Source organism: Camponotus floridanus, unplaced genomic scaffold (assembly GCF_003227725.1).
Source record: "Camponotus floridanus strain SB8 unplaced genomic scaffold, Cflo_v7.5 scaffold117, whole genome shotgun sequence".
Classification (NCBI taxonomy): Eukaryota; Metazoa; Arthropoda; class Insecta; order Hymenoptera; family Formicidae; genus Camponotus; species Camponotus floridanus.
The window spans coordinates 475,057-500,656 of NW_020229234.1; the positions used below are offsets into that span (position 1 = coordinate 475,057).

General features: G+C 37.8%; 1 protein-coding gene across 2 annotated transcripts in view; it reads left to right on the forward strand.

Moving 5' to 3' along the window:
- Positions 1 to 10,037: 10,037 nt before the first annotated feature.
- The window catches only part of LOC105256358 (GATA-binding factor A-like), a 44,073-nt gene continuing 28,510 nt past the window's right edge, over positions 10,038 to 25,600 (forward strand). For both annotated transcript variants that reach the window (XM_011266200.3, XM_011266202.3), the window contains exon 1: positions 10,038 to 10,764. The gene's annotated coding sequence lies outside the window, so the exon portion shown is untranslated. The remainder of the gene's footprint in view (positions 10,765 to 25,600) is intronic.

The following is a 25,600-nucleotide window of genomic DNA, read 5'->3' on the forward strand; positions in this document are numbered from 1 at the left end:
CGCCCTCTTCTGTCACTTGGACTCCGGCATCGCGGAGTTCTTTCTTTTTGGCTCATGGCGACTCGTTCGCCCACAGGGCTATTACCAGGACCTACGGTCGATCCTGATGCACCCACGTCTCTCTACGACCGCCAACACACGTGCAAGCGCGCGCGCGGCCCGATTTCCAGGAAGAGGAACGCCGACGACGCCGTTGACGATTAGATTGCGGACTCTGCTAATTCTGGAATGGATTCGCGAGGAGCAAGACTCGAGATGATCACCGGAATGACATCGGACGAGAAAGAAGGGCCTCGAGAGCAGCTGCCGCGAAAGCGCCTTTAATTTGCTGTATCTTGATTAACAGGAGCTATGAGATGCGCTTCTTGACGTAAAGACTGATACTGAGTATGAAAATTGGGAGCGGGTTTTTGCAAAAAACAATAATTACAAAAAGATACGATATTAATCAAGTCTGATAATAATTTCAATATTTATAAGAATCTAAGATTTAAATAAAATTAAAGAATTCGAAAACTTTAATGATTTGAAAATCCAATATACAGCATCGGACAAACGCGTTTCCTTGGAATAAAGATGATATCAAGTATGAGTTTTTGCAGGAGACAATAATGATAAAAAAGGATGATATTAAGGATGATCGAGTCTGGTTGCAATATTTACAAGGAGAATATATCTCAGATTCCAAAAAATACAAAATTATAAAGATTTGAAATTGAAATGAAGAGATTATAAATAGGAACTAATAAGAGATAATACAAGAGAGAAAGAAATTTGATTTAAATATAAATCTGGATATACAAGGTAAATGGATATGCATAAAGCTATACATATAGTAAGATACTTATGCTGCATCACACGCGCATATTATAGGTAGAGAGGTGCGCAAAAAGCTCGTGAACATTTTTTATTTGCTGTTGCGCATAGCGCACGAGCGATATCGATATGTAAATAGCATAAGTAATGTTTAATGTATGTGGATTGATTTGTCGTTATGCGGCCAATCCGCACAAGTGAAAGGCCTACATCGAAGGCGGACAATCTGATTGAAAAACATAAATCATGCGCGAATCGATAAAAGTTGGATCTTGTTGAAAATATGCAGCGTGCAGCAATAGAGTATTTATAGCGATTATTTATTGTCTGAAAAACGTGATGTCGGATGATTACTTTTCTTCACTTGACAATTCCTTATGTACGCCTTATGTACATTAATTATATAATTATAATTTATATACTATAATGTAAATATTTCAATGTATAGCTCTATATATATATTATTGTCTTATATCTGATATATTTAATTCATACTTAAATTAAATCTCCATCTCTCGTATTATCTCTTACATATGTACATATATTATGATTTCTTGAATTTTCGAGTTATGAAAGCTATCAAATTTTTTCCAGAATCTCCCAGCTTCGGTTTAAAATTTTTTCCATTTTATAATTTCTGAAATTTGAGATATTTCTCTCTCTCTCTCTCTCTCTCTCTCTCTCTCTCTCTCTTTACAAACGATTATTAATTTAAAATCGTGTTTTATTGAAAAGTCATTGTTACCAAACTATTACGCTTGAATAATTATTTTTGAATAACGATAAATTTAAATTACATAATTTGACCGATTCCTGATATAATTGTAATAATTTTCGAATCCTCAAAAATGCATAATTCAGGGAAACGTAACCAACTTTTCAACATATTCAAGAGTACGCTTTTAATTATCTCCCAAAATATATATTTCATTTAATATTATTCTATTCTGAATTGCCTTACACGTGCGAAATAAATTATTGACAAGTGAATTATGTATAAAAAAATACGTGACGATTGGTAATACCGCGACATTGACGGAATCTTTAATGTCTCGGAGCGGACAGAAAACGACGAAAATGAAAAGTGCAGAGAAGGGCGATCAACCCCGGTCATCCCAAGCTGCACCCTTCAATTTTCTGATCGGCGCCACGCCTATCTCCATCGTTACTTAACGATGAGCTGCATCGGTCGTATTTTATCCTAACGTCCCTGCGAGATAATACGGGCATTACAACGCTGTCGACTAATCGATTGGCTCTAATTAACGTTGACGAATGTTGCATTATATAGCAAATACAAAATGATCAGCCGTTAATGGAAACGTTCCCCGGTCAATTTTATGTATTAGATACTTGATTATTTTGATTGTTTTCGATTTATAAATAATAAATTTGGCCAATTTAATAACAAGAGATTGAGATGCGATGCATATGAAAATATTTACAAATACACAGGTACATTCCTTTTTTTGTAAGACTATGAGAGAAGTCTTCGACTTGATATTTTTTATGCCGATAATATGTTGTGTTACTTTGTGTCCGAATCGAAAATTCGCCTCGGGCTACCGTGAAACAACAATGCCGTCGGTTATGAGACGACTCGTCGAAGGAGTCAAGGAACGGGGCTTAATTGGCGCCGACAATCCGGTGGCCCGTGGCGACGTGAAACGCGAGGAGACGGGAAAAAGAGAAACGCGCGAGCAGGGGTGAGAGAGAAAAAGGAAGAGAATCGGAGACGGAGAGGAATAAAAGCTGGAAAAACAAAACCGGCCGGACGACGACGCTAATGCGTGCTGCGGGACCAACACAGGGATCGCTTTTTCCTGGAAGCGATTGCTCGCTCTTGTCGGGGAAGATAATTTTCGTCTCACCGTCGCCGGGATTCTCCGCAGGAGGAGACAGCCTCCCATCTCGTCCACCTTCCGAAATGGTCCTCCTCTCGATGGTTTACCTTCCTCTGCTGATTCCTCCTCTCTGTTTCTCTCATTCGTCCTTGTTGAAATTTTTTAGTTATATTCCTTTGCGCAAATGTTGTATAGGGAGAAAGAGAGAGAGAGAGAGAGAGAGAGAGAGAGAGAGAGAGAGAGAGAGAGAGAGAGAGAGAGAGAGACAATAGTTATAATAGCAGTATAATAAACTAAATCCGTGTAGAGGCGTTAAAATACAGCTTGTATATTTACAAATTTAGGTCTTTGAAAAATGTCAAACTCATCTATGTATTTTCTAGAGAATTTTTTGTCGACTTTGAACATTTATCTTTTCTCATCCTAGGTCGTAAATAAATTGTCTCTTTCTCTCTCTCTCTCTCTCTCTCTCTCTCTCTCTCTCTCTCTCTCTTTTTCCCTTTTTCTCCATACGATCACTCTTTTCCCTAAATTTTTCCTATCAACCCTCCCTCTTTCTCGTTTCTCCCTCCTTCTCCCTCCTTCCGTGTTTCTCCAGCTTCAATTCCCGGGACCTTATCCTCTCCCTCTCACTTCCCCCTCCCGCCATTTACCTCGTCCCCCTCGCCTTCCGTCGGGAATTGCATTCCACGTCGAGGCCGCTAATGGACGACGAATGGGTCGAAGGGGTGTGAGTGCACGGAAAGTGCACTCTTGCCCTTCCCGTGTCCGTCGTCTGGCCATTCTCCCCACCCTGCTCGACTGCTCACGACGAGAAAGAAATCGACGCGAGCGTTCTCCCCGAGAACACCCTGGTCTCGGCACATACCTCAGTCGCCCCGTTTACGATGCCGCCATGATGGAACCATCGAACGCTCCTGCGCATTCCGCCTGGAACATAAATTAGTGATATTTTATGAATTTTATTTTTCTTTTGCACGCACTATGCGCGCGCGAGAAGCGGGAATTTTTGACGATGCGAGACAACGTCGTCGGATTATTGCGAGAAAGAACACTGTAACTTCATCGAGGGAACATGATTTTATCGTTTTTTTTTTATCTCAACAGTATTTTATCTCCACAACTACGGTGATTGATTTTCAGTATCGCAGGATGTCTCGTTCTCTTATTTTAGTAAGCAAGCATCATAGTATTTTCTTAGATTCAAAGGAACCATCTCTCAAGAAAGCACGATTACGAGGGATTTTTTTCTTGCCCAATTTTTAAGTGCGAATCTTTTTTGCCAAGATAATACACCAAGATAATATTAATTATTATTTCGACACAAAGCTCGTTAGAATTTGTAGAAAGTTTATACTCGTATATATCTATATATTATGACAAGTAAATCAAAGGGTGAATGTGTACCAATATCGATAATGCATCTTGTAAAATATCAGCAGATATTTTCTATTACGCATACAGACAGTATAAGTAAGTACTCGAAGCCATGTATAATAAAATACTTTCGCTTATTTCGCATCATTTGCGAGAAACAGCGGCATTAATTATAATGCTCGGTATTGTCGAGAAACTCAATATAAATATTTCAGTAGTCGAACATGGAATTTACGATCCGATAAAGCTTTATACGAGTGAACGAACCGCTCGCGCGAGACGGACAATTCGCAAATCACGATGATTACGCTAAAGCGAGAATATCGAGAGAGTATTTACGAAGAGTACAATATCATTATTGATAAATCGAGAAAATAATATCTCGCAATCTTGTAAACCACAGTTTCTGGTAAACATTACTATATTATTTATATATCAGTTATTAAATATAAATTATTTCGAAAAAGAAGTACACGTATGTTGCATATCATTATTTTATCTTACCTTCCTCTCATTTTCACATTTTAAATTTTGATACATCCTATAAATTTAATGCAGACCCTGCTCTATTACTAATTTGAATAAGTATGCATCCCAGAATAAAGAATTAACTAATTGTGAGAAAGAGACGAAGAAATACACATTCAAATCGCAAAACTCGTGTGACGAATAAAAAGGACTCGACGACATGATTTCGTAGCTGTTTCTTTCGGAGATCACGAAACCACGCGTAGCTTCTCGGAGGGATTTCGTATAGATCGTATCGCCGTGACAATTGGTAGCCAAGATCGTGTTTGGATCGTGTTTGGAAAAAAGAGAGCTGAAAGACGATAGAGAGAAAACAGCTCCATTAGATGTTACTTTGTCGTGAAAAGACCATCATCGCGTATTCGATCGGAATCATCCAGCTGTCAATCGAACTTTAGCCGAAAAATAAAGAAAATTAAATATATCGTGAAAAACAACAGAAAAAAGTAAATGATATTTTACTCCCTAAAGGAATTAATTTGCAACAGACTTAAAAAGTAAACATTTTCTGCAGAGTATATCATTCCATTAATTCAAGAATTAATAAAATACATTTAATTTTGGAATAATAACGCGACATTAATTAAGACGTCAATTTAACAACTAGGCGGTGATATTTGAATATGTTAAACTTAAAAATCTTTATAGTACCCAATAAAATATTACAGACACGGTTTCAGACTCTTATATACAAGTATAAATAAAAATTAAATTGCTATTTTTAGCTCTACATATACACGCCACATATATAATAAATATCGAATAATTTTCACATTAGAAAAAGAATTCATGGCTGAAGGGTTAAAGTTCCCGTTAGTAAATTCATTCCACAACTCGGGCCAAACCTTAATAAACTTGCCACAAATGTATCTTTTTCTCTCTCTTTTTCCCCCCTTTCTTTTTCGAAGACGCATTCTTACTTTAACTTCATCATTTGCATTCCTCAGCCAAAAGTGCATTTTTAGAAATGCGTTTTCTCAGACAAATCGCGTTGTTTGCTCTTCTCTCTGCCAATATTATCAATTGTCGTCGATATTTTAATCCTTGGAGTAATGCGATAAAATTTATTAAGATTATGGAAGATTAGAGAAGAGGGGATTACAGAAAAGCAATCATCTCGAAATCGTGTCACCATAAATATTTTCATCGCTATAGAAAACAGTTTTATTACAGACAATTGTTACGTGCGTAGCGGGAGTTTCTTTGCCGAAATATATTGGTTTTTGTATGCCTTAGTTCTGGTAGTCATTGTCAGCAGATCAATATTTCAAGGAAATTTTCAATTTCTTAGAAAGATTCAAGATGCACATCTTTGTATTCGGAAATGTCCGAGATGCGAGGAAGCCTTTTCTGGCTTTTATGACATTATTATTATTGTTTGTTTATTATCTTGTGAAATGTTTTTTTAAGCTTCCGGAAAGTTGACAATAGGGATAATCTTTATAACTATGAAGGGATCAAAATAAGCCTTTCTTCTTCCTACGTATTATATTTAAACCTATTAATGTTAATAGTATAATAAAACTCTCCAAGAGACAGTAGTCAAGAATGGAAACAAGTGCAGTAAATCTAGTACAGTTAAAATTATTAGCTCGATTTAGTTTCTTATAACACCGGTTTTCAAATATATATCTATTCACGCAGAAAGCTTTTACTTCTAATCGATGGTCTCTTCTTCAGGTAAATATTTTGTCCTTTTAAAATCCGAAAAATTCTAATCTCTCGAAAAAAGATTCTGAAAAAGAAAAAAGAAAGACGAGGGGAAAAAGAAAAGAGGAAGAAAGAAGAAAAGACAGAACCGACTTTTTTTCAGTATTATTATACGTATCGAGTCGCCATTTCCTGTTTATTCCCTGCAATAATTCCGTGCTCTATCTCGCTTCTTCCAAATGATGCGTGCACGCGTATAATAAGCGATCAATCTCACTCGGCATCTCCATTAGATCAGCGTTTTATCCGCCGGATATAGGTTTAAGCTACATCATATAAATATATCCTGGATTATCGATTGTACATATTGTTTTTCTCGCGTTGAGAGAATTGGAGTTAAAAATAAATGTACACATAAAAAAATATAATAACTGTTTCACAAAAAATATAATAAATATAATAGATATAAAAAATATAATAAATATAATAACTGTTTCACAAAAATTAAAAAATTATTGCAAAGATTAATCTCGTGCTTTGTTGCATCTTTCCCGTAATAAGAGCAGAATCCTTTCGCAAGACCAAGAGAATCGAATGAAGGGATTGGTGCCCTGCCTTTTAATTGATCGCGCGAAATAATTAAAATTTATAGCTCTTTCTTCTTCTCTCCCTCTCTCTCTCTCACATGTGCGCCCGTTTGTGACAATTACTATAATTGCATAAAGGGCCCACCCGCCACACCCAGCTGATTAATGTAAGCGGCGATAGCGCGAGCGAGTATCTAGCTTTAGTCTTTCGTCCCGCATCTCTTCTCGTTTTGTTCGCCGTGCGCGCATCTTGATGAGACTCGCCTACGATAATGACACGGCGCAATCGTGGCTCTTGAATTTTCAATCGCGTTAAGTTAATGCGCGACAAGATATCCATAAATAGACCAATTTGTTTTGTCGTTTTCGCTTTCCACGTGATTCCATTTCTTTCCACGTTACGTTTATAATGCCGCAATGTTCTTCTATTAACAATTATTTAATGATCGCTTTTTCCGTTATCGTTATAAGTGAATAGTAAATTGAATTTTATTTGGCGTATCGATATTGAGTTAATTAAAAGCCCAATGCAAATATATTTATTAAAATATATTGCATTCTTTTCAATAGCAATTTTGCTTTCGTTTATTTTGAAATAATTATTTCTAAAATAATAAGCTCGAAATAATAAGATTATTTAAAACTCTTATAACCGACTGAATCTTCTCAATCACGACGATTAATACTGACAAATATTTAATGCGCTCGCTCGATTGCTCATATTTCAATTTACGAAGGAATATTCTGTACAGTATATGATGCTGGAATTTCAAACTTCATTACGAAATTAGCCCTTTGAGCTATAAAATATCCATCCGACTCTCTGTGAACGCGCTTTTAGTTTACAAATTGCAAATTAGAGATTGTATAATTCGTGATTTTTCATCTTGTAGAAAATACACTTGCTGCATTCTTGAGCAGTATATCACGATGAGATACCACGATGCCTTTTATGCTTCATCTATGCCAAGTACAATCGCGCTTTACGTTTAACAATTACAGATAAACATTCTCTTCGTTACATATATCATAAGATTTTTGTTTCATCTCCTCTTATTAAAGATTTCAATTTAATGCTCGCCGAGTGATTTTCAGTAAACGCACTTTTCAAATGCATACGTGTAAACTTTGAAATGAGTGCAAAAGAGTGCAAAAGAGTGAGTATAATAACTCGTGTCTCTTTTGTCGAAAAGAATAATGTTTAACGCTCAATTATCTTTGCTAATATTACATTGTAATTTCTTACAATCGTCTTGCTATCGCGAAATCTTCTTACGGTTGTCTTCCGATTCGAGAGATTTCTTTTTCGCGAGCTCGTGTTAATTCGAAGAAATCTCGTCCGTTAATTGCAACCACGATTAAGACCAAGATACGAAAGGAAAAGCGTATATAAAGTCGGCGCGGTTACTAAAAATCGCGGCGCGTTTATCTGGGAGTGCAAGCAGCTGATTTATTATAAGTAACGACGAGAGTAATCGCGTCCTAATCGACCGGCAATTAACTTTGCGTTTCCAATTAACGGAGTAAAGCATGATTGTATTTTTCGTCGCGATCTCCGCGAATAAACGACTGATTAGCAATTACTCCTCGATATGCACTTCACGTTACGTTATCAACAATATCATCTGATACGTTATCCTAATAACAGTTGATGGGAAAATAAACTATTAGTACTCGTTCTATCCAAGCTTTATGCGGTTTAAGAAAAACATTTTGATAGCGCGATTTGACAGTTCCCGACGGTACACGAGCCACGTGGTTCTTCTCTCCTTTTTTATCGCTTCCATGTGAATTAATAATTCCAAAGTTTGATATCAATTTTCACCTATTCTTGTTTTACGCTATCGTAAATTCAAGCTAAGATTTTGAAAAAGATAGAGTAAAAGAAATGGCACAAATTAAAATGCTTAAAGTTGGGAAAACGAGTAACATTAAAGTATTTAAAACTTAGTTATATTGGACTTGAACGATTTAAAAAAAAATGTAATTATATTTTTTGGGAAAAGGAAAAATTCTATAAAACATCTATGTCTGAAACGCATGAATTCTTTCATTCAGGTAGCTTATTTAAACACACGGAAAATTTGCTGATATATAGACACCGACAAAGTATAAACTATTTCATTAATAACGAAAATTATATACCCAAGCATGGCTGATCGAGGCACGCATACACGTACGAATCTCGCGAGGCGAGCGAGCCAAAAAGCCTCCGGATCCTGTAACCGAGGTAGACCATAAGTCAGACTCGAGGCGGCGCGGATACCCGAAGATATCCGTGAGGAACGACCCGGCGTGCCTTCTTATCCACGTCCGATCTGGTCGGACATTATAGGCGCGACAAGGTGGAGAGGAGACGGAGGCTAACGCGCGCTCGTCGACGAGAGAGAAAGCCGGAGCCGGAGCGCCCAAGACGAGAGCGAAACGCAGAATCGAGGCGCGGAGAGAAGGGAGGAAAGGGCCCGGGTGAAGAGAGAAAAGAAAAAGATTTGATATAAAAATCGATCTCGAGCGTGGTCGCCGCCTCCTTGAATGCGGTACCACGGTTTCCGCACGTGGGCGTCATTCGCTCCGCCTTTGAAAGTCACCGCGATCCGATCCGGAGAACCGCCTATAGTCCGGTCGCCAACGGATCCGCCGATCCCTCCCCGGGTTCTATGCCTGTTGTCACCCCTCTTCGCTCGCCGCGAACCCATCCCTTCTCGGTGGCGTCGCCGCAGCCTTTCCGGCCACCTCTCGTCCCGCGGCACCAACGCGGAGAGGTGACTGTCCAGAACAGTTTTAGAGACGCAGTCATCGGCTGCACCACGTCTTCGACGCGCAGGCCTGCGTGTTACCTCGAGTGCGAACGCGTTTAGATTCCGCGGCTCCTGGAAGATTCAGAGACAATCGGATGATGATGGACTAGGTCGATTTACGACTCGACTAAATTGGATTGTTGAATCTCATCTTGGAAACTTTCGATTTCTGCTAAAGAGGTGAATGGAAGTGTGATTATATATTCGGATAATAAAGTAATTTTTGTGACAAGTGTGTTGATGCGACGAAGAATACTCTTTGGAATCGACAGTGCACTCGAATTATAAACTGGATACTGTAAGAAAACCTAAGTGAATGGACTTAAAATAAATTATTACTAAAAAATAATCATAATGTTTCGATAGAATTGAATTATTATCTAAGAGATAGAAGAGTCTCGTAAATTTTATTAGATTCCTCAGAGGATTTAAATTTGGATTATTCTAAAAAAAGAGAGAAAGAGAGTTTGAAAGAAGATTCAGATTATTTCCAATCATATATCGTGCTCATCGAAAAATATTATTTGTAAACTCTCAAAATTTCTGATAAATATATTGAACATTTCCCGCTAATAATGAGATAAAGTGCTCGAGATAAGAGCCTGCTGGGTGAAAGAAGTGTCTTCTTCCGGAAATAAGAAAATATCTAGAACCTATCTAGGACCTATCTAGAATAGATAATGAAACTTGACAGACAGTTTACGGTGTTTTAGTGCGGGTGATGTGTCAACGAATCTTTTCCGAATTCTAACGTTTCGGTCCTTGATTGACTCAAAAATAAGTTACGCGAGTAATTGATATAAAATCATCAGCTGATCGTAATTGATTGAAATATTTCGCGGATGTTGGTTTCGACAAAAATCGCGATCAAAGTTTCAAGCAACATGGAACAAACTGATTACAAATCGCCGAGTGTCTTCGCGTACAACAATTGATGTAATCGAGGCACGTATAAATCTTTGTCTACGAAAGAAGAAATTAATTAGCGAAGCGCACAGGAAGGAAGAAGACAGTGAAAAGTGACGCGGTTTCGTACTCTATTAAATTATTTACGCAGTGCCGAAAAGAGAAGACTGTATAAAATTACATGTTTGTCCTGCCACCAACACATTTTCGGGCCAAATAAATTTCTATAAGAGAATGTCAAGCGCTGACTGATAACACGTGAGTACTGCATTTTCGGCGATAGCGAAATTTTCAAAGAAACGCGAGAAAATTTTTATTTAAAAAAAATATATCCATTACACATATATTTAGACGACATATTTTAAACTACTTCCATTTTAAAAAAATGAAAGAGATAATATATATCGTAGGTCAATATAGTTTCTCTTCGCTTATTTAATTGTCGTTCACGACAAGTATATCGTTGAGTCGGCGATCGCGATTATTAAATTTAATAAATCTCTAATTATTAAATATTAAATTTAATTAATTGCCGCGTCGAAGCCGAGACAAAATTAACCGGAAGATCGGGAATGCCGCGGTGATTTTAGCGAATCACCATTTTTGCATTCGCGCGACAAAGCTCAAGATAAGGATGACCGTCGCGCTTATCAGGATACACGCTATATCGCAAATTATAACGTATTTAGTATATGAATATGTACAAGCGCGCATCTCTTTGTCTCTATCGTCGTTTCCGCCTATCGATGTTAATTAGCGATAATAACGATGGCGATAGCTCGTATACGGAAATCGTATATATAGCCTTCGCGCACACGTGCACGCATAAATTTCTGCTCATATCGTATTGAATATTGAATTGCGAATTGACATTGCGAGCTCGATATCAAGGAGCGAGATGCATCGATTTTTTGCGTGCGGATTTTTTTTACGCATCTTTCCGCCGTCGATTATAAAGGACTTTCTTGTTTGCCTCTCTTACGTGTCCACGATTAAAGAGGCGAAAATTATTACATTATTATGCACGGTAATAATTTTTGCGACGTTGAGAGAGTTTTGAATGTGTGGATACGGAATACTGATACGCTCGGTAATTATCGATACGGCTTTTGCCTTTTTATTAAACTTGAAACATGGTTTTAAATATACTCGGTGTCATTGTTCTCATTGCGCAGTTAACAAATGTTATTTGTATGACTAGTGCTATGGGATTCGCGTGACACGAAATTACTGTTGCAGAAAGAAACTTTATAGGTAATATCGAGCAACAGTAAGAGCGATCCGATGTTGGCTGTCGATCGTTATCGATTAATCGCATTCATTACTGTTAATTATTTTAAGTAAAATCTGAAAAGATGGATGCCTTTCAATTCGATATAATTATACTCAAGTTTCATATATACATGTATATAATTGATTTTGCTCGTTAACGCAAAGAATATCACTTTTAAGTAATTAAAATTAACAATCTTTGTATAAATTTTCTCAAAATATCTCTATAATAGCGGTGAATATTGTAACTCGAAAACACTGCATATAAGAAACAATGTAAATAAATTACATGCGATCTTTAAATTCAGACTTGCATCGAAAAGAAGAGCTCCGCAAATTCTTCTAAAAAAATTAATACACATAGTTGGGAATAATTTAATTTTAAAAAAACGAAGCAATATTTTCGAATTTCATATATTGAAATTTTGATGCTAAACCGCGTTGAATTTTAATACTAACAGTCACGAATTGAATAAGACGAAAATTGCGAAAATAAAATGGCGAAAAGCTCCGCTCGCCCACAGCCCATAGTCGCGTTGCAGTTTCGGTGTGTGTTCCAGACGTGGAAATAGTTGGATACATTCTTCGAGGAGGAACACGACCGTCGCCGATAAATCACGAATTGTTCGACGCGGCAATATCGGTTAACGGTTATTACGATCGAGAATATGAAACATTTTATTGCATGGCATGACATTACCGTCGCATCTGGCGTGTAAGCGATAGTCACGAGCTACAGCCGAGTCACAATTCGTTATCTAGTCCGTTGTTATCTGAAACGCGAAATTGGAAACAATGCCTCCGTCCGAGACACGACTTTTCCTCTTCAAACGTCCTGTTAACGTGTTGCGTGTGAAACGCAGCGTTAGAAATAAAAATTATATGTAACTATTAAAATATGCAATATAAATTATAGCTAACGAAAAATAAAGATAATCGAGATATGTACATTTAAAATTGCTTAAATATTCCTCCATATATATATATATATCAAATATTAAAAAAGTAAAATAATAATACAAATATACGTATAAAATATATATATATATGAAATATATGTCAAAATAATTTATTAAAATATTCCTTGATTTACGATAAAAATTTATCGTTGCATTACGACAAAGAATTATCAGCAAATTTTTTAAAATTAACGTTACGAATACTTGTCGTGTTGAATTTTATCAGACTGTTTTGCGCGAAAAAAAAATATTCAATTTAACGAAAATTTCTGCGTTATAATTTATAATCTGTTTTTCGATCGATATAAATAAACATATTTTTCATCGATATCATCGGCAGCTGGCGGAATCATAGCATCTATAAATATCGATTTATCTACCGAGATGCTGCGCCAGACATCGTCAATATCCAGGCATCTGTTGCACGAGATACTTTCCAGCGCCGCCATTGCGATATCTGGAACCATCCCGTTACCTGAATATTTCTTGCTTCTTTTTTTTTTCATCCACAACTTACCCTCGAGCTTCATCCAAGAGCATCTCACATTCTACGCGCGGCAATTAAAATCGCTCTTTGATGCTCTCTCAGACACCAAGCTCTTTTGTAAATTTAACATTTTATCTTCAAAATTTTGATATAATTAATAGAATCTTGACTTTGAAATGAATTTTATCGTTCACACGAGAGCAGAGAGCGAGGTTAATTGTTCTTTAAAGATGTATTACGTAATTAATGAACGATGCGTGAAATCTGAGCGTATTCGTAGAAGAGGTAAATGTTAAGGTGACGTTGTTTAACGAGCAGGCGGAAAATCGATTCCGCTCGAGTCCCGACGAGCCTCGTAAAAGTTACGCGCCGAGATAGATAATTAGTCGGCGAAGCTATTGTTGCCGGTTAACACACGGGCAGACCGTATCGCGGTGCGGGAAATAGCTGTTTAGATAAAACACATGCGGTGGAAGAATGGCGGTGCCGGCATATTTCGATGCACCGCGATAAGTATTCATGAAGTTGATCAAGTTATCGTCGACTCCTTCAACATCGTCCTGTGAACGCGCTATCTATCTCTCTTAGCGGGATAACGATAGACGGTATCTGCTCGCTTCGAAATATAAGTCGAAATTCCATTCATCGCCTTTTCCAAACAGACCGCTTTTCCAACGTTGAATACAATTTTCAGATCGGTCCTTTCGAATTTTTTAAAAAGAAAAATACATGGATTAAGATAAAATAACTGATACACAAAAATAGCATAGTAACTCGACTCTACAAATATTTAATACTTGATAACTTTATTTGTCAAGCCAACACATTTCCCTCTAAACATTAGAAATCGGCGGACATCACGGCCAATAAATTTTTTCCCCGTATACATCTCTCCTGTACAAGAGGGTGTCTCGCGTGGACGTGCGACTATCGGTCGCTCATAAAGCTCTCGCCGTGGAACAATGGCTGTCACTGGTATCGCGATACGCACACCGCTTGCTTTCGGTATCGGACTCGCCTTTTATCGCGACGCGAAGCCACGCTCCTACGTTCGCCGTCTCACCAACGCTCGGACAAGTGTCGCGACATGCGGGTGAAACTCCACTTTTTATCCTTCAGCACCCAGTGTCGCACCCGAGCTGAACGATGATAAGTATAATCAGACCTGTTGTCAACATTTGTCAGGTGCAGAGCTAATATCGATGTATCGAATAGTTGTAAAAATATATTGAAAAAGAATTTAGAGAACGTATAATTATAATATAATATAATATTACAATATTATATTTCTCTTTCCTTAAAATGTATACAAATTGGAGTGAAACGTAAAATATTTTCATACAAATACAAGTGTAACGAAAATAAAAATTACAACGTTTAGTGCTGATAAAATAAAGGACGCGTTCTCTAGATGCATTGAAAAAAAATTCTAGGTAAACCTGTGAGAGCCATTTAGTAATGCATTTTTTAAAACATTTAGTTTTTATCATCAATACAATAATAATAACATGTAAATGTTACGATTAACTAAATTATTTCGCTTTAATTATCTATACGTTTAGTTGAAATTATTTCACCATAAATGTATAGTTGATTAAGATGAAATGAGTTTATTAGTTAATCGTAACATTTAGTGGATTTAACTAAATGTAAAATACTATTACTAAATATAAAATATTTTATTATTATCATTATACTTGATGATAAAAATTAAATATTTCAAGAAATGCATTACTAAATGCATCTCTCAATTACCAACATTTTTTTTCAGTGTTTGTTCATCAAACAAAATCGTTCACACGAAAACGTTCATCAACAAAAATTTATGTTTATCGACAAAATTTTTTTATCTAAAAACATTAATATGCGGTAACAAATTCGACAACATTTCTCTACCTCTTTCAATCTCAATGTTGAATAAATTTGTAGAATAACTTAAACATCAAACACACGAATAACATGTCCAGTAAAAATTATGCATCGTGATTTAGTTTGCAAATGGCGTCACTCTTGAAAATTATTCGGCCGAGTTACGGAAGACCATCGGAACATTATCGGCCACTTTACGATAGGTTATCGCACTACCGGGTGCTCTTCGGTGATTATTTCACATCCGCTTCAGTCATTTGTAATCAGTGTCTTTCTGGTCGACCACCTTCCGCCTGCATTTTAATCTTTTTTTTAACTCATAATTTTAAAATCACAAACAATTCTGTTATACTTTCAAATTTGATAAATTGTTTCATTCTTGTAGAATCATTTTGTATCATCATTATAATGTATCCGATATTATTATTCGTTTGAAAAGGCAATATGTACTTTCAATTATAATATTTAAGGAAGCTTGCCCAGTTTTTGATCATTTTGAAATGCTAGAGAAAGAGATGGCACCGATAAATTTTATTCTTTGAATTGTACATCTCAATGCTACTAGACACGATCCTTAAGGATAATTGCGCGAGAGTGTTACCAAACAGCTCTCTAGCTTCCCATAAATCGCTTCGGGATAAAAAAATGCTTCTACACGAGTACCGGTCTTTTTAGAAGGGGAAGGAAACCACTTGATCCGCCGATCTCAAGTGGCACCAGATCCTTTACACGTCTTGGGGAGGGGGGGGGGGGGAGGATGCATCTATCCGTCTGCGTACGTACGTATACAGAGAAATGCGTAGGTGGATACAACTAAGGCGGCGCACTATGAAAGCGATCGTTGGCTTTTTAGGCCTAATTAGTTATCGCCTGGCGTCTCGTCTCGTTCCTAACTGAAAACCTGGATCGAAGACATCGTCGTACAACGGTTGAGAATCCTCTTTCCCTTCTTCTTCACATTCATATAGTATTCTTTGCTTAAATGCATTCGTTACATTCTTTGTTTTATTTTATTTTTATTCAATTACATTTTTATTGAATAACAAATTTTTATTTTTATTTAATCAAATTATAAGAAATTCTAAAAAATGTTTGCTTCAAACGAGTGCATTGGGTATTGTATGAGACAGAATAATAATTTGTAAAGAGAGAGAGAGGAGAAAATATATTTTTCTTCGCGACATAGAAATACGCGAAATGAATTTTTATTCAACAATATCGTATCGACGTTCTCAACAAAGCTTCGACGAGGACTATTCGCGGTTTCGTAGCAGAGGAACAACCATAACGGCAACGATCGCGCAATCGCGTAACCTTTAAGGATAATCATATACGCATCTACAGACTTGCGTTTATTCTTGACGATGTCGCCGCAAATCCATAAACCATTTAGATACTCGACAGCGAGTACTTTCGATGCTCCCTTACCCACGTGCTGCGAGCCTTAAATAAGCGCCATTGCCCCATCGGGCCGTCTTTCCACGGCAGAAATGCGTGTCCGTAAAACCGACGTGTTACATTACGGCACGCCGTGCAACTTTATATTAACCCACGGATACACACACTATTATTATATTGACTTTAGTACAGCGCACACGGAATAAGATTCGTATCATCTTTTTCTTAAATTAATAACAACGTTATCTGTAAAAATTAATTAATGAAAAAGTACCGGAGAAAAATACATAATAGCTTACATTTAAATGTTATACTAATTTATTTAACAAATATATATGGATTGAAAATCATGATCAAAATTGTATATTTCGTGTCAAATTACATGATAATTGATAAATAGACATATTATTATCAAGAAATAATTAAACGTATTGATTCTACACTGGAATATCTCTTCGCATCTTCAAAATAATGCGTAAAATTGCGTCTCGCTATTTCTAAAAGAGTTTCGCCACCCATGGTCGTTTCGCACGCAGGATTTGCTATTTCTATCGCATACCGAATTGCATCCCGAAAGATTCGGCACGCTACTCGGGAAATAAATGATCGAGATTCGCTGCCAGCGCGCACACGATCGGCTATTGCGAGAGAATAAAAAATTTAGATGACGTCCCCGAACGCGGGCGGCGATCGAATAAAGGATTTCAAAGCGCGCTGCTCGTCCTTAATCTTTGCGCGCGGATCTCGAGCGTTTCCCGAGATACGAGGAGAAATATACACGAAACCGTTATGCCAACACGTTATGGGATAACCACGTCGCCTCTCGTATCTCCGAATTTAGGTAGGCGTGTGAGTCGCTTCGATATCGTTATATAAGACCGAGGCGCGAATTTCGGAGATTTTTCGGTGAAAGTGCTCAGTCCCGTGTAAGCTATTAAGAACACGTGAGATCGGAATATATAGCGACGTTTTCCACTTTTAAAAGTATCTGTCCTCAACACTGTTTGACTTCTTTTTATAGATAAAATAGCAATTATCGAAATAGATTTTTCGGTAAGACGTGCAATATGTATGTATATACAATATATTACTTAATTATTTAATTACCTTTAATATAGTTATATTATAGTTTTTTAATGACGCGTGCTATATATAACGCGAGCTATTTATAAAACTACTATAACATGATTAATTAAAGGAAATTAAATAATTAATTTTTATATAATTTATCCCATATCCACATTTCAACCATTTCATTTCAATTTCAAATTTCGATAGCGTTAAACGTTTCATATATTAAACAAGTTACGAAATATAAAAATATTCAAAAATATTCGTACAGTTTGAGCGCGACAAAAGTAGAACAACGAACTCGAGACCAGTTCTCGATGCGATTCGTAATACCGGTGTGAATGAACCTATGATGCGAGTCCATTTTTTTTATCGAGAGATAGATTTTCATTTTCGAAAAATCCAAATTGTAAACTATTGAAATACTATTGAAAATTATTATCAAATAACTGATATATCGAATATTTTATTTATATGTTACATAAAAAATGTCGAAACTTTCCAGGGAGGGGAGAGAACTCTCGATGAACTCTCTATCAATTATATAAAAGGAGACGTTAATTTCATTCACCAGATCGTGCACCACGCCCACGCACTTGGCCCCCCCGCACACGCGCGTCTTCGCCCACGTCGTTCGCTCTATAGATACGATCTGGATTATATTACCCGATTTTCTCTCGCTCGAAGCTCTTGTGGAGAAAGAGGCGGAGGCAATCCGGTAGCGGAAGAAGTTATGTGTATCGGACGGGATCTCTTCGGAGCTCGCGAATATCGCCGACCCGATCTGCCTCGATCCGCGATCGTTCGCTCCCGAAACTCGAGAGCCGCGAATAAAGTCGCGGACGCGTACGAGATAACGGATCGTGTTACGCGCGCGTGTGAGATTCCGAGGAAGAAGGAGAGGGAATTTAAACGGCGATTCTGGTCGCGTAGCGCGATAGGAGTGCCTGGAAGTATCGAGTAAATTGAGAGTAACTGGATCGTTAGCCCTTGATGAGGAAGCAGAAGACGGCGAGTATCTCGGCGAATCTCTAGCCGCATACCGCCTTTATCATTTTCAGCATACATAATGTTCCACAGATGCATATATACAGCTTATATTAAATTTTTATATTATTTTTCTGTTTCTCTCTAACTCTTTTAATATATTCCATGTGATTTTTTAAAAATATAAACATACTTGAAAAAAAATCCTGCATTTTATTTAACTTTAATTTTAGCCTTTAATCGTAATTATATTTCTTTTAATATAATCATATTTGCAAAAATATAATCTAACACTTTATTCAATTTTAATTTTAATTACTTTTACGTCTTCAAGTCTTGGGCTCACAGAAAGCATGTTGCTACAACGGATTAGTATAATGTTTATAGCGTTAGATGTAAGAATTAATTTTAACGCAATGAAATTATAAATAGAATTACAAGCGGATTATGAAAACGAAATGTTGGCCGGCTCGCATTCACTTTCGACACCGTGTCATTTAATTCACGTTTACATTTACCGTAAGATCGTAAAATGATCGTTAATCGTTTTATGAATCGATAAAGATCACGACGACTTTCTGTAATAATAATATGTGCCGCGCTGTCTACCAAATACTGATCGATAAGATCGTCTCCCGCGTTCAAGATCGCGCATAATACATGCGATAATCAGTAATTTGTTACGGCAATAAAATTCACTTTTCATTAAATTTACGATAAACGCGCCAAGTTCTTCGATCAAAGGTAACTAAAGCTGAGATGGTGAGTGTTTTCAAATACAATTTTCGCTTCGTTGTCTTAAAATTAATTCTTACAATTAACTTTTTAATTAACTCTTTCATCTAATACTACACTCATTTTACTATCTATCGTTGCAGCGAAATTCTACGAGTACAAAAGCTAGTGTGATGTAAAATACAGATATATAATTATGAAAGACTAAAATTAAAACTGAATAAGGTGCACAATTATTTTGTTGCAATCCAAACAAAATAGTATGATTCCATGACAAAAGTGCAATAGAAAAATTTGACGAGTATTTTATTTTCTTGCGAATATCGCCGCGAAATAATGTGCAATCTCGCAGGAAACAATAATCGGAGAAAATTCCGCGACTGGCGTGTTAAAACCGGTATCGCGACAATTCGGCTCGCGTTCGCTACTTAACAAACAGAGCAAAAGCGACGAAAAGATCTCCGTCGACGAGAGGATTAAACGCACACCTGCACTCAAGAGCGGAGCGAACGATCCTTCGCTCATGCTATCCGAAGCGAAGTCGCGTCGTCGATCTCTCTCGATTTCATCGCGCGTCTCGTTTCTTCGACTGCTTCGGGGGCCCGATCGGGCCCATCGGCGTCTCATTAGCAGGCGATGTAATTTTCAGGGAGCTGTCCGTTAATCCTCTCTTCTCCTTTTTTCACGCGACCGTCCTCTCGCTCTCTCGCCGCCGCGCGCCCTCCTCGTCCCTGTCCTTATATACGTTCCCTTTGATCCGATCCGAGGGACGCTTTCCGGGATCTTGTCCGACGTCCTCGACATCCGACGTCGCCGCCTTCGAAAGCGCCGACAAACTGGTTTCGCCCTGTACGTACCGTATTAGCGACATAAAGTTTGTGAGAGCCTCGGCGGCGATCGAATCGACCGAGCGGGTCAGCCGATCAACACTCGAAGGAGAAAATCGTCGAGATCAATTTTGTCATCATTTAGATTAATTCACGCAAATTGCTCGCAAGATTTTTTACTTTTACGTAGCAGATATAAAATGAAAATATTTTATTTATATTATCTGGGAAATTTCAGAACTTTTCGGAAAAGAATCAAAGAACTTTTTAGATGATTTGACAATTGAACAGTTCAATCGCGAATAAAATTACTTTTGCAATAAATTTAAGTGTCCATCAACGCGGGAAAGAATCTACCGCAGAATCTACCTGAAACAAGTTGGCGCAATCTTTAGCCGGTCTCTGAAAAGATCGTCACCGACATAAATCTCATCTTCTCGCGCTTTGCTCGGATAAATGAAAAACTTGGAATCGCGGCGAAGGGAAAGGGATATCAATTTCAAACGCGCATTCGCTGGGCAATGACCGCGGCAATGACGTTCTCTCTAAGCGTTCTCAAAAAGCTCGGCCGCACCCATCTTCTTCGGTCTCGCCGAGCGTAAACGACTGAATGACACCCGGTATGCTTAAGGACAAGATTGCTTCTCTGTAAGTGTGATTATATGTAACCTGCGAGATGCGTGAGTTCTGATCCGTACGCATATGCGTACGCTCGTAACGATCAGGTGTTACGTCAAACTCCACACGTCGGAATTAGATATTTACTGCATCGATTAAAAGTCAATTAAAAATTCATTCTTTCTATTATTTCAGATACTTCTTACGATATGCGATTTTATGAAATGTCATTTTATTGAAACAAATCTTTTATTTAAAAAATTATCGTTCAAGCATAAATCATAAATTAAATGTTGATAAAATTTAATTGAATAGAAAATCAATAATTTTTGGTGTAATTTATAAAAATAAAATATTTGTTCTTGTTCCTTTTCCATTTCTATTTCTGTACTTAAATTGTTATATCCTTATCGCTTCTTTATCAATTCTATATTCATCGACGTTCTCGTCGCCTCTTCTTTTACATTGATAATGCTGCTTTAAAGTTCTACGGTAGACTAATTTGCGTGAGTAGAATCGAACCTCGCAACCATTTCCTGTCATTCGTTCTACAGCGATTTAACATTTCACACACACATACATCTGGCATACAAATTCCTATAAAATATGTATTAAATGCACATTTCATGTACATATAAACATATAATAATATACGTTTAGTTTTTCCATAATAACGAGCGTCTACCTGAGACGAGGACGAAAAAAAGAGAGAGGTCTTTGGGATAAACTTATATTTATCTCTTTCCCTCTCTGTGTCTCTCGCTCTCTCGCATCTACGTTAGTTACGGATCTATGATCGTTACTTGAGAAGAGGCCCGTTTAAACGATCTTGCAAATGTCTTATCGCGTTATAACTGTCGACCAGTGGCGCAAGAAAATATTTTAATCTCCCATTTCTCGTTTTTCCTTTAAATAGCCATATTTTACTTTTAAAATGTCGATTATATATTTTCTTCGATTCGATTTCTAAAATGTAATGTTTTAACGTTCGTGGTGTGTATCTGAGACATATTAATGCCACCCCCATTAATGCCATGCCAATCTATCAACATTGTTAATGATACCTGCGGTCCGATATATAAGCCATTAATTTTGAAAATAATGTAAATAACAAAGTTTGAAATACGACAAATTAAAAAGGGTAAAAGCAACTAAAAACAAGTAAAAGTAATTAAATGAAATTTTGTATTTATCTAAAACTTTGAAATTTTTCATTGCGTATATCACTTTGATAGATTTCATCTGTATATCGATTATGAATTATTTTATTTTGACAACTTTATAAGCTTTTCACTATCAATGATAAATTATACATAAATTTTTCATTAACGGAAATTAATTTTTACTATTTAACTGCCAGCTGTTTTAATCTATAAGTTGAAGAATTCAAAAAAGACCGTGTCAATAATCTCAGCGCTTTCGAATAATAATCGCAAATAAACATATCAAACCGCAGCCTCGACTTTGACGCTGCTCACGCAAGCAATCTATCGCTTTCGATCTCCGGAGAGAGAGATCCATTAAAATTTAACGTCCTCGACAGACAGGACATCGATTCGTCCTGCCGATTTCTCCAGACCCTCGGAATAAAGTCCACTAAAAAGCTAAACGCTGCAAAGGACGGCATCGCCATTAACCCGCGAGATTAATTATCGTTTTAAAGATCCGGCCCGGAGAGGATCGGACCTTTTAACACGCCTCCGTCTTCCATCAACCTCGGTGGCGACGACGACGACGACGACGACGACGACGACGACGACGACGACGACGACGACAACGACGTCGTTAGCAGGGCGGACAAATATCCCCGCGGTTTCTTCGATTTTTCAAACGCGGGTTGTCCGGTTATAGCGGGCGCTATTTCTTCACGCCTGTATATAAACCGACATAATCGTAAATTATAACAACACCTTCGCGCGCTGGATGCCGAGATGCGCCCACGGTGCGTGCGTGTGTGCGTGACCACGGTTGTCACGCTCTCCGAATACGAGATTCTAGCGGAAGAGAAAGGGAGAGCGCGAGCGAGAGAAGCTTCGCTTCGCCTTGAAGCTGTCAAAAGACTCGTTATACCCATTACGCGAATAAGAATGCGCGTAACGGAGAGAATAATAATATGGAGCGATCGACTGAAACCTAACCGAACACACAGGACCTCCGCCAAGGCGTGAGCCCCTCGACGAAGAAGCGAGTATCGCGTTGGGTTTACGACGTTGCTTCCTCGATCGTCCCGATCTCGATTCGATTCGCACACGCGCCTCCACATCCGGGGACCGGTGTCGAGCGTCATACGTCAGATTTACGGGTGATTACCGCGACTTAATCCCCACGGTGTCTCGAAAGCGCAGCTTTCGTGCCTGGCTACCCGCGGCAACTGTAAATCCGCAATAAAATGCGATAAAATCGTATCGGCCGGGCACTCTTTCTCCTTCTTTCTTTTCGCTCACTCTCTCTCCCTCTCTCTCAGTATCGGCCGAAGACCCGTTACGTCGGAGGACGAGGTAATTAATTTCGCCTTGCATACGCGCCTCGGCACTAGGCCAATGCAAACACCTCCTCGCCGAGAAGGCGAGCCGACCACGACACATCGTGATGCATATAAATATACATACATACATGCATATATATACACAGGGTGTTTCATAAGTGTTGGGCAAAATTTCAGGAATGGATTCCTCATGCTTAGAGAAGAAAAGAAAAGATAATCAACATCTGTCCGGAAATGATTAGTTTTTGAGTTATTAAGATTTTTGTAATATAAAATTTTCTCTCATTTCTCGTCTTAGAAGTCTTTTTACAAGCAATGTTTTTCAACAATGTTTTTCAAGTTCGGCGGCCTGAAAAACATTGTTGATGCCTGTAAAAGGACTTCTAAGACGAGAAATGAGACAAAATTTTGTATTACAAAAATCTAAATAACTCAAAAACTAAATAAACTAAAGAAACATTTCCGGACCTATGTTGATTGACCTTTTTTTTCTTCTCTAAGCATGAGGAATCCATTCCTGAAATTTTGCCCACCACTTATCAAACACCTTGTATATATGTATGTACGGATATATGTGTATATAATACACAATATATATGCATATACACATACGTGCAGCCGCGCGCTTGCATTTTAACTCACGTCGTCTACCTTGTATAAGTTCGCGGGAGCCGTCGTTCGTCCTGCGAGAATATAACTGTTTTTCACGGGGATAAGATGTATAATGTGCGAGTTGGCCATTATCGTTATTTCGACAAAGTTAAACATGCGCATCGCACAGCTGCATGATTCTCATCTTGCGTATATACTTTTACTGAAATCTCTCTCGCAAAAACAGGCTTCGTCTCTTGAAAGTTTTCATAATGCCCTGCTTCCCTCGAAATTGTTTAATACCAATATATTGGAAAAATTGCACATTTAGAGGGTCGCGAAAACCGCTATAAATTTGCGAGAATTTCACATATAATTGCTTTAACAAACTGGCAAACGATACGACTGCATCGCGGCGTATTAATTAATGCCCGAGGGGAAGAGCGCTAGAGGAACTTTTCTCGCCAATCTGTCTCTCTCTCTCTCTCTCTAGTACGGATAACATTAGCTGGACCGTTTAAATTATTGCAGACTGCTACTAATTGCGCGAGCCTCCCGACAGTTTGCAGAAGCATCTGGGGCGACTATTAGAATAATCTTTTATTAGAATAAATAATATTCCTATTCGCTTATATATCGAAGAAAAGCGAAACGTGTTTCATGATATACGATTGAAGAAAACACGATGATTTTTGAAGTAAAAGTATCTCGAAAAAATGTGAGATACAATATCATTATTTTACGTACAACATTTTCGCGAGAAAATTGATCGAGGGTCACGGGATTAAAATATCGGAAAGATTAAAGCGTGTTATTGGATCGTCGCGTAATCTGCGAGGATTCGACACCTTGTGCGCCATCAGGCCAGGAAGTAAAAGTATAAAGGACCTGCCGAGTCCCAGGGCAGCTCTCGCAGAGAGTGGACCGATAGGAATTGCGATAGAATACGTTATCAAGCCGCGCATTCCAGCGATATCGCTGGTACGCAGATGCAGATGAGCGCGATACGCCCCGTAATGTCGACATTCGTTATATCGACGAAACGTTATGTGTCGGCCAGTGTTTGAGCCAGCAGTCCTTGCTATTGTCAAAGTTTTTCAGGTCAAATTCATGTTTAATCATCCACGATTATTCCAACGCCTTAATTCACGATTCATTATGGTACATCCAAAAATCTTTCCTTTTCTTCGAAAATAATATCCATTTTTCATGATTAGAGTCGACGATCCACCGCAAAAAAATTTATTCTCTCGATATATCAATCAACGGAACTTGCGCAGCAGCGTCATCAGTCGCCGATGGAGACGGAACGATGTGTCTTCTCGATAATTCGTGCGTAACAAAATCGAGGGTTACATTTGGAAAAGCCTCTTATCGCGTTATTCATCGATTCGCATTAATTCGCGATTCATCACGCGCAACGTTAATTAATTATATGCGTGTGTTTTTGCGTCGACGGAGACCGGTGCGATCTCGAGCCCGCGGCTATGATCGCATGTATGTAAATCGGATAAGGGTTTTCTTCAAAGATGCAACAGCGTCGCGAGAATGTTTCCCGAGAACCGTAAACAAAATTTCAATCTTTCGCGCTAAGCAAACCTACACTTACTTTAGTAAATTATTAAATAAATAAGACCCGCTAAAAATTATTCAAGCAACAGGACTTTCGATTATTTGTAAAGGACAGTAGCATTCGACTTATACGACTCGTAAATTTAATGCTTCTATTGGGAAAAAATCGATATCTTTCGTAGTATTTTTCTTCTCTCGTAATTAAAATGAAACTCGTGTGTCT